Source organism: Varroa jacobsoni, unplaced genomic scaffold, assembly GCF_002532875.2.
Source record: "Varroa jacobsoni isolate VJ856 unplaced genomic scaffold, vjacob_1.0 scaffold_663, whole genome shotgun sequence".
NCBI classification, from domain to species: domain Eukaryota; kingdom Metazoa; phylum Arthropoda; class Arachnida; order Mesostigmata; family Varroidae; genus Varroa; species Varroa jacobsoni.
The window spans coordinates 119,206-130,264 of NW_019213565.1; the positions used below are offsets into that span (position 1 = coordinate 119,206).

An 11,059-nucleotide genomic window follows, 5' to 3' on the forward strand; every position below is an offset into this window, starting at 1 on the left:
CTGATATATCAACCCAGTCGGTATCATCTGTTTCTTGTATGGCAAAACAAACGATTGTATTGGGTTATATTAGTCATCCTTCGGATTAGCCTAAACGAGTAAAAAGGTGAGGCTCGATCTAATAGATAACGATAATAGGCCGGACCTATTAGTGCTATGAGGAAATAGAGCAACGGTAAATGTCGTCAATCGATTTTATTGAATTCTATAACTATATCCCTACCATATCCGACGTCCTAGAGGAACTGTCTGTTGTCTGAGTTAGTGAATACGTCCGTACCAGTTGCTTCCGCTTGTCGCGATAGGGTTTCACGAGACCTAATTCAGAATAGTTATTTATAGTCACCGAGATTTAAAATATGTTTCAAATACATTTATTTACCGCCCAAATAGTGTATAGCGATACTGTGAGCTCTCACGATTTCCACGGGGGCAGGCAGAACTAAAAAACGCGAGTTGGCAAAAAGCGCAAATCTTGGTAGATGGGCTGATCAGATTTGGGTTATTACAGTGCCGTTTAATGGGATGCCTATCACGTATGCCTAGACGTAAAGCTCCAAAACATTTAGGATTATTAAAGTACTTGGAGTGAACTTGGCAGATGCGAAAAGTTTTACTATCTTAAAACGGCAACGGCAAAAATAAGCCCATTATATAATGAAATTCAGCAATTGATTTCCTTTATATTTATATAACGGCACCTCCTTACAGAAATTTAAATGAATGTACTTGAAAGAAAACAGGTACTTACGTTAGTTTCAGAAGGACAGTGATGATTATCTATTTGAGAGATATATGTTAAACGACTAGGAAATTGTCCGAGTCAACAATTTGTGCGGGAGAATCACATCCCGGTTTTGAAAGATCTAAAGCGCCTAATGGGAGCAGGGTAAGATAAACAGACGAATTTATTTATTATTATTCGTTTACATGATGTTAGCAGACTAAGAGGTTCACTCATATCTGTGCCAACATGTTCTCTATGTTTCAAATTTTACGTTCAGGATCGCCAGGCTCCCGGCACGAAGCGAAGTCTGTCTACCTAAGTTCAGATTCGAACCTAGACCACAACGTACCCCTAAGATGTGTCGACGTGTCCTAAATGTCCACAATTCACTATCATATTCTGGTCGGTGTGCCGAAGGTCGGACACCCCTCGTTGAACCTGAACAGGGACAGCAACAAGCATCGGGAAATAACATCATGGCTTATTAAAAACAAATATCCTCCTAGTACCGGTTACGAAAGCACCTTCGAATTTAGGGTGTTCTGCTGCAGTTGGAAGTAAAATTCCCTGGCCCAAAGCATCCTGCATTTGATATACTGGGGGGAGACAAGAATGAGATTATGCCCAACTGTTTCAATCATGATGAAATGACCCTCAAATAGTTGCTTAATATTACATGCCACTCAAGGGGTTTGTTTAAGTAAGCTTTTATTTCGTCGAGTATAGTCAATAAGTATGCAGTCGAGATTTCCAACCATCGTAACGCCAATACGCATGGTTAGTTTCGATGGTGACACAAAACGACGGGCTTCTCAGCATGTAGTGCATTAAATCGTTTTGCCTTCGACTGTAAACCTGACCTGGGCAGGATTCGGTCAGTGTTAAGAGAGTTTGGAGCAATACTTAGGCGCAATGTTGATCACGAATCTCGAAATATCCATTTAGGAGTTCTGCCGCTTGTACAGGCCGCCTAGTCAGTTTGATCGAGATCCGAATTCTATCACAAATTTATAGCTATCACACAACACGAAGCGATACGGGATAGACAAAACATGTTGTTTATGAGCATAAAATCTCCAACCCAACACAAATATTATTTCAAATATTCACATTTGAGATCTCTTTTTATCGTATTTTTTTTTTTAAATAAATATTTCCTCGAGTTTCTTGTCAGGTACCGCGCTAAGCATAGCCGCGGACGCCTGACGCACATACGTGTGTCTACGTTTCGTCTCGAGCCTGGATCACCTGAGCCAACACGTTCTCACCGTACGATTACAAATATCTATTTATAACATATCAAATGGCAACCTTATTTAGCCATTTAGCTTTATTAGCCTTATTTAGGGGAATAGCCGGTTGTGAATTAGAAATTTTCATTCTGCCCTGTCCACCGCAAAAGTGAAGAGCCCAACGAACATTTGCCCTTAATCTTGCTCATCGGCCTTACAGTGCAGTATGACAGACCGCCACGGATTAATTATTGTCGACAACGGTTATTAAATTAAGTATTTAAAAAATTGCAAGTAATAAGACTAACGAGATTCGAACTTCACGGCTTTTGCAAAAGCCGAAAACAATCGGAGTCTCTCAGAAGTGGTAAAATACGCCGCACTTGTTCGCTTTAAAATATATAATCAGGGCATCGCTGAACAAAAATAAGAACAGTATAACAAGTATTGAGTATTACACTTTTTTAAATAGTATAAATACAAGAAACACTACAAGTGAACAAATGTAAGGACCGAAAGGTTCGTTCGAACGCTCTCTTCGCCTGACATTGCTTATTATAAAGCAGGCAAAATGAGTAGCTTCATATAGAATTTTTTCGGAAACTGTTGAGAACCACATCCATAGAGATAGCTGAATCATTCAGCCTAACGGGTGCCACGCTTATTTTTCACTGGATGTAGATTCCACCTTGGACATGATGCAAGGTGACCGACGTCCGCCCATCTATTCAGCTGTATCGACGCAACACGCTATGACAATTTTTTGGAGAGAGAGCGATTAAGCCATACTTTGTGAGATTTTCAAAAGGCAGACGCCCTCGTATGTATCCGTCTAGTATAAGGCCTATGGGATTCAATTGTAAGTTAAGATCGTGGCCTTCGAATTGGGAGACAACGAGAGACAACGATTTGAAGGGTAGCGAGGAAATACGTTTCTAAGGCGCTTCCAACCTGTCGATGAACAGAAGTGTTGATTTATAGGGGGTTACTAGCGACATTATCGACAATCACATTGAATCTACCATATGTCTTTCAATCGATCAGGGGCCTCAGCATCCAACCGACGACACCGTGACTGAAAATGAAATTCTAGTACCTTTCCGTGGAGATTCAACGCCGACCTTCATCGCTTGACGCTAACACCACATCGCTTGAAGCCCGTCTGCAATAACAAACGCACAATGAAAACTCTATTGTTTTTGTACTTATTTGATTGAAAATTACTGTCATACGGGCTGTACGAGAAAACATTGTAGTGAGTTACTGCCAAAATACGCGCATGAAAGACGCGTAATGATGCAAAAAACATCTTTTACGATACGATATTTTATGGTCGTGTCTTCAGCTAGAGAGAGCTTAGCCGGACAAGCTTGAATAAATCGCTGCTAGAGCCGCCGTGTCTGGCCGCTTGTCGGAGATGCTGTCCATAATAAGATCAAAATGAATGCTCCGACTGGCTTGCCTGTATAGTAGAACACCATCGTTCGAACAGAACGAAGGAGTAATACTAGCTGAACGACTCGATGAAGGCTTTAGACTTCATTGTCAAGTATATCTGCCGTTTGCTCAGTCATAGGAGGAACGACGGGACGTAGCGGAATTCCGTCTGTGGTGTCTAGTGTTCCGTATCGAAATACCTGGCTCTATATAATCCTGAACGATTAGCGGTATTTACCATCTGTTTGAGAGCAAATGTAAGTTGGCTTGTAGCGTCTGAAAGTTTCATTATTTTATTAAAAACAACTTTTAATGTTATATATATATACATGTATATTAATCAGTACAGGGCAAAGGTTTCTTAACAGGGTACACATATAGTATGTATCTGCCCTACCCCGTACGTCGTAACAATCAACAATAAACAGTTCCTAATTTTTGAAACAATTAGGGTGAAAAGTCCCCGCCATCAGCGAATAGATTCAATGTGACGTTCGAACGATCTAACGTCCTCGCTATAACGCCTCCCAGTGGCCCACCCCAATAATGGGTGCGTGCCGTCATGACAGTCTTTTAACAGTTTTTGTGCATACCGTATTCCCGGCCATCGTTGCATCATGTCTGCGGCGCCTGCCGCTTTAAAAGTTTTTACTGTCCGAACCCGGCAAGTTTGTGCAGGGCACAAACCTGCTTACCTCCGTACAGCATTGGCATGATGTCCCTTATACTTTATGTTTTTCTCCGTAGACACGAATCCGGTGCGACCGAGCCTTCATTTCCGTCTTCATTAGCCATATTAGCGGTCCTCCTGGAAGTGGCTTGCCTCGTACGATGATTTGTCCATCAGATGGCCTCCCACTATCGGTGACTTGGCCTGTGGTTTCTGGGTTGCCGCCTCGTCCTCGTACTGTCATTATCATGATCGTAAGTATTATGATTGTCAATAACATAGACAAACACGGAGTCATTCGATATGTTAATTAGGGTAAACCACTAGGGAAAAAAATCTACGATTTGATAAAGATTTTATAGCTGTGCCAACCAGTAGGCCCATTATTATTCAGGAATAATGATATTTATTTGTGGGACAGCATTTCCTATTGCGTCCTGCAGTGAGGTAAAGTAGTAAGATCCAACCCTGCACAAAACGTACTCTCTCAAATTCGCGTAAAGTCCATCTCGTAAAAAAATGAGTCTTTCCAGTGAAGTGAATATCCAAGTCTTAAGAACTGTAGCTGAAGGCGATTCAATTCAAAGAGCACGAGCGTTAGCTCGTTAGCTAAAATTTGGAGTATTTCGAAGTACCATACTTGCTCGCCTCCATCAACTTGACACGGTAACAAAATTGAAAAAATGCATGCCGCTTCTCTTAAAGGAAGATTAACCTAGCGACGTGCGCTTCTCTTTGTCTTCAAGCTAACTATAGCTGGCAACTTAGTAAGCCTATCGAACCGTCACTTGTAGTGAAAAATAAATTTCCTATTATATGATCACCGCAGACAATCACCTTTGATACCGATAAAACGCCACTTCAAGATGTATAGCTGCAAAAACTCAGTGTCCATTTGGCGGTCTAGCACAGATGTTTTCCGCTATAACTTCGAGGGGCGCTGTTTCCAGGACGCGGCAACGATACATCGGTTAAGGCTCTATGCTCGTAACAGGCGCTATATGGGTTTGTTTTGCTTGTTTTCCCTTATATATAGAACCAGTCCGTTCTATATAACGCATTATTTGACATTACATTAGCATGCACCGATTAACAGCTCGCTAAGTTAGCGCCTCTGTATATGCTTTCGCATGTCTGTCGTCCTGTTTAATCAGTCAATATAATGGCAAATTGCGGTAGATAATCAGACCCTGGATAAATAACGTTTCCGCATTTTGTTCCTTTGCGAGCCATGAAGAAAGCGTGTAGAATTCTATTTCTTCAGAGGATTGGCTTCAACACGCAGTAGACGAGTCACGTGTGACTCTGTGATCGGCCTTGATCTTATAGCCACTAATACGAATTTGTTCGTCGTTGAACGTTATACCAAAGGACCTAGCTCGTGCATCGCCAATAGCTGGATGCATGGGGACATGGCGCGCACAGGAAGAGGTTCTCATATCATCTGTGTAAAGTTGATTCGTCGTTGGTTTTACATTCCCTGTTTCAACAACAGCAGTTCGAAATAGACAACACTAATTGATTGAGGTCTTCTACGGATCATTCGTTGAGTGTAGCCATTAAGCCGACATGCTGTGGCGACACTAATGCTAGGGAAGGAATTGCAATAGAAAAAATCGGATTACAAGATGTGTCTATCAATGGATTGCACAGTTATAATCCCGCTAATATTATTTATGACAGTTTGTCTTAGTTGTCCGTTGGGTCACATATCTTCTAATACGATTTATTATTCAGTATTAAGCCGGCATTGTAATTGTAAATTCAGAGCAAAAAGCTTCATTCAGTGCTAGAGATAACGCACTATAAGCGTCATTATCACACGGTTTCATCAATAAATTTTCAGAGCACTGAATCTATGGACAAGCAAATTTGTCATATTCAGTATCCAGAGAGCTACAACAATATAAAAACAAGCAGTCCACAAGTATTCTATAGTACACAAAAAAAAAAAAAAAAAAAAAGAAAAATTGGTAGTTTACTACTATTATTATCGTTGGTGCACACAGAGTCTGTACACTGTGATCACAACTGTGCACGAACTGTGCATTGAGGATCACTTGTTCTAGAAGAAATTGGCTTCTCCGCTAACTGCTACAGTAAATAGATCGATATAAGCTCTTCTGAAAAGCACCAAAGGAGCTATTGCTACGTGTATTCTATTGTAGTACACTGTAATAGTACCAACGATTCTGTTTAAAAAGATAGAACAAGATATACAAATAAAGGGGATGCTATACCTAGTGAGGTAGAAGTGAGGAAAAAATCACTAAATCCTTCAGCAATCTATAGTCCACCTTGTCTTTGACCTCCAATTTTCATTACATTGTACTCTTTTGCTACCTAATGTTATTATCTAAGTTGATCCTTTAGAACGACAATGGTTGTCAAATGACCTTTGTGTCATCCTGTAGTCGTGGCGGAAAAGGAACAAATTATTACTCAGTGCTACCGCTTCTTGCTGTTACGAATAATGTTTCTGTATGGGGAGCCTATACGGCGCGCCAAATATAGTCACACACTTAGCATCATGCAACATTAACGCGTTACCAGATCACAGATACGTAGCTAATCTTGTTTATGGAATTGTGGTTAATAATTCTGTTATTCGCGAATTACCAAGAATATTTATACTCGACTAAAGATATCTTCACTAGTAAAACTTCTTATTATCAGTTTTTTGGTTGAACCCAACCGGAAGGTGTAACAATAGACAACGCTCCTCCATAACGATCAGATAAGTTCTTCCAGAAAGTATTACTGTTGGAAAATTCCGGGAAGACGTTCGCGTTGATAACACTTGATCAGAAACGATAATAAAATCGGAAGAGCTTTCATTTTTTTGGAACCAGTTATGTCTGACTAGCTTTTGTTTTGTCTTTATGACGCATCGGCTTATTCGATCTCTCCGAATGTTGTTCTTGGTTACAAGTCGTCAGGGAGAAATGTTCGAGAACGACGTTTGATTCATATCCGCATTTCCGAGAGAACTGATCGCCATTAGAAATGTACCGTTTATAAACCCTTCCAGCGACACTACGTTCAACCAAAGTCTTGAGACGTTGATAGGTTAGGTTAAGATTGTTAACTACTAGCTTGTTGTGTTTAAATGAACAGGAAAACCATCACACTAATTTTCAGTATTAAATATGTATTCAAGTGAAGTGCAAACGTTCTAATAGTGCAAAAGATTAACACGTAAATAAAGAAGACAATCATCCTAATGATGGCTTGCCTAAAATTATGGCAATCTTCCAAAGTTCACCTAATCAAAAAACAACTTCCAATAAGCTTAAGCTGGAAAAGCTCGAAATCAAGTTGGCAGCATAGTAAAGAAAGGGACATCTCCAAAATTTCAGATTCGAAACGAAACGGTATTATCTATTCCCAGTAAAGAGACTACAAACAACAATGGGACGCCTCACAGTTCCCTATAGAAAGACGCGTTTGGATGCTGGCGGCTACCAGGTCGAATTTGTCACGTACCTCACGGCTTCCTTGGTGATCAAGTCTAAAAAGACTTCACAGCCGGCGGAGGTTATGAGGTACTCTAGAGAAGCGTTTACAAGAACACGACTACGCATTGTCCCCCAGCTCAACGGTAATAATTAATTCAATTTGGGCTCTGCAGTGTAATAGGCTAAATAAGGCGAAGTTAACGGCCCACTTTCTGTGTACAAAAGACACAACCTGAGATAATATCTCAAAATCTATATATGAAAACAAGTGAAAAGTTCTACCCTTACCATTATAACAGTAAATATCTAAATACTTTCACGAGTGATCTCAAGTGTAAGCACCGAGTCCAGAGTTTGGATATTTGTAAATTGTCATGTGATGATTGTAGGTTATTTGTTATTAAACAAGTAATAGATGCCTAGTATTTTTAGTTATTCCTTTACTTGTTTATCTTATCTACTTCTTGTGCAGCATATCATATAGAAGCTACATACAGATCGAAACCTAATCAATAACTAGTCACCTGTCAAGCAAAACAGGCTCAACTAAGTGGAAGGTTACAGCTATGCCTACTATCGTATAAAGGACAGGTGGCAAAGTGACCGATCTTTTTAGCGGCAGAAATACGAACAATCGGTATCCTTCTTCCGAAAGGCCGCTGCCGCAGTAGCCATGAGCATACGACCATCGCTGAATAAGTGTACCATTCGGAAAATTTCACCCGGCTCACACGGTAAAAAATATCGGGAAACGTTAAATACCTCCCTAGTCATGTAGAATAGTTACAACATGCCTGCCAGCGAATATATATATATATATATATATATATAATGTTATAACATATATATGTGTTAACATATATAATATGTTTATTGTCACACAACTGGCCATAGAACTTATAACTTTGTCGCGTTTGTGTGCCGGTGCTCGTAGCGGTCGCTGCTGGAACGAACTAGCCGACTTGTTCGCTGTGCTTTATATAGCCATTAGCGACTTCTATCGTCAGTTAGCCAGTGGCATGATCAGTCCCGTTCAATTGTTGACTGATCCCCAACGTAGAGAAACTCTCAGAGCAGACGATATAGTTAATTACAATTATACACAAATATTAAAATTTACTCACTTTAAATACCAAGATATAACACAAAGAGGGAGCCCAGTAAAGCATACGTTTTGTATCATTATAATCCGCTTTTTTTCACCTGATTGGGCTAATTCAAACGACAATAGTAGCCTTCGTAGCTAGAGATCAGGGGGTGTATGGTTACATAAAGGACGCACCTCCCCGGGGTCGCCTACAGTTGAGCGGCCACCACAATGCATACAGAGTTACAAGACAAGTCTTGAAGACGAAATAAATGGGGGCATCGTTCTGTGGTGGGCGGTGTCCTTCGAGAACTGGTTTTGGCTGGCCTTGTTACTTAATCGTGAAGCAATGCTTTGGATTATGGCAAAATCACGCTTAATCTAGCTACCAATCAAGGAGTCAACAGATCCTTTGCAATGATTCGTAGTCTACGTTCGTCGACCTGGAAAGTATTTGATCGCTTGGCAAGCACTGCGTCGGTAGTCACAGCTAAATGTGGAGTCTACCTCGAACTAGAAAAAGATATTCAAACTTTACTGAATGCTGCAATGCTTGAGAAGCTCTCTAAATCACTCATAAACCAGATGTGCGTAAAAACGAATGCACAAATCAAATGCTGGCACCGTTCATCTAAGAGAGTTGCGGAGCTTACTTAACGCAGTTCCTTATAGAGCAAGTAATGCGGGCTGGGCGCACCATGGCCTTCCGTCCACAAAAGGCTGTATCAAATATCCTTGATGGCTCTTTTCGGCGGATCGTGATTCGGTTTTCACTAGTTTTCGCGTCCATAGCGACTTTGAGCTTAGCTTAACCAGAAGCTGTCTGCTGTAAGTTGTGCCTCGAAACTGGCTGTCGATGGTGCTTGAATTATAAATGCTACTTTTAAACTAGGCTCTGAAAAAGGCAACTTTTCTCACCGAGACGGTCAGTAAGTTTGACCGTTTTTTTTTTTTTCTTAAAAAAAAGGCCACAATACTTGCTATTGCGTTATGAATAAGGTAGCACGAATTACACGAAAATAGAACCCTGCATGTGGAGAAGGTCGTGCAGTTATTGGATCTATATAGGCCTAATAGTGCACCTTGAGCATTGCGATGACATCGCTTTACCAATGGTGACCCTGCATAAAGACGCTCTTATGACAAAGCTGGTGCAAGGAGCTGCGTGCTGCGAAATCAACTTCGCGAAGCGTGCCGAAACGGCTCCGCCAAGTTTCCAGTTAAGCGTTCGGCCACCCGGACACTTTATTAATGAAATCCTCAGTAAGTTCAGAGTAATCCCATGTAGGGTTTACTTTCAGCTACCTACCACCTATAGCTAGCCGCGCGTTAATGCGCATACACGTCAATAAAGGAATGCTGCATATTTTTTTTCAAAGATCACAATGGATTCAGTGTTACGACATCATATTCTATACCATCTTTTCTACTTTCGGTTGAGTTCTACTTTCGGCCCATATGAAGGATGTATGTTTTGCTCTGGCGATGCAGGTAAAAGGATGATTTACACCAACGAAACTTTCAAATAAATCAGGAGCTTGCAAATGTTAGGCTCCCTAAATCGAAAATAGACCCCATAAATATTGTAGCCAAGCTTAGCAACAGCGAGGCAACGCTACTTACCTGACCAAAATTAGGATTTGGTTGTAACCGCTATACTCTGAAAGGCCATTTAGCACGTTGCTTGTTCAAACCCTCATATGATGACCGCAATGTTTTATTGTCCGCGCGATAGAAATGTCTAGCCAATTGTTTTGTCCAGGAACGTTAGTTGGACTATTGTATATTTAGTAGAACTATCCATTTTCTGCTAACCCTATATATGCAGATGCTAGTTAACGTGCGCGGAATGGTGATTCAGCTAGTGCATTGTATGGCTTTTCTGGGATCCTTTTTTGTGGATTCAAACGTAATCAACAACGCTCGACCGAGACGTGCGCATACTCTGTTTTCGATCGGACATATACACGTTTATTAGTAGCACCAAACGTTTTCTTTTCTGACCTATTAACTATAGTTTTCCTACGAATTTAGCAATGAATATATAAACGTAACACGTATATTTCAAGTTTTATGGCTACACAATATAAACATACAAATTCCATCGAGTTCTTTGGTTTCAAGCCTTACAGGGTTCTAAATAATGGAAAGTTTCTTTCTTTTTGTTTCTGATAGTACACAAGCCACAGCACTAGCGGCGCTGCTAGTCACCTCACTTCTGTCAGCTGTTCCTGCAAAAGGCAAATCCCAGTCCGCAGTTCCCGCAGACTACGTACGCACGTTAAGTTGCTATATCTCATTCTTACCACCGTACTAATAGCTCAGTTTGCATTTTCTGTAAATAGTATTTTCTTTACCGTATCACCCTTGTTATGCTGCAGAATTACAGCCATGCACGGCTCCCACTTTACACCGCCCGCCTTCAGAGCCCAAACACGACAAAGCACA

At 40.8% G+C, this 11,059-nt stretch overlaps 1 long non-coding RNA gene across 2 annotated transcripts; it reads right to left on the reverse strand.

Annotated features, from left to right (window-relative positions):
- Positions 1-227: 227 nt before the first annotated feature.
- LOC111262439 (uncharacterized) lies at positions 228-10,990 on the reverse strand. 2 transcript variants are annotated; one of them, XR_015311908.1, is made up of 4 exons: positions 10,742-10,990; positions 10,235-10,556; positions 3,056-3,121; positions 228-1,165 (listed from the first exon to the last, which is right to left on the reverse strand). It is a non-coding gene; the product is annotated as an uncharacterized LOC111262439 (long non-coding RNA). The 2 variants fall into 2 exon arrangements; XR_002681608.2 differs by having other exon boundaries at positions 10,235-10,990.
- Between the last annotated feature and the right edge of the window lie 69 nt (positions 10,991-11,059).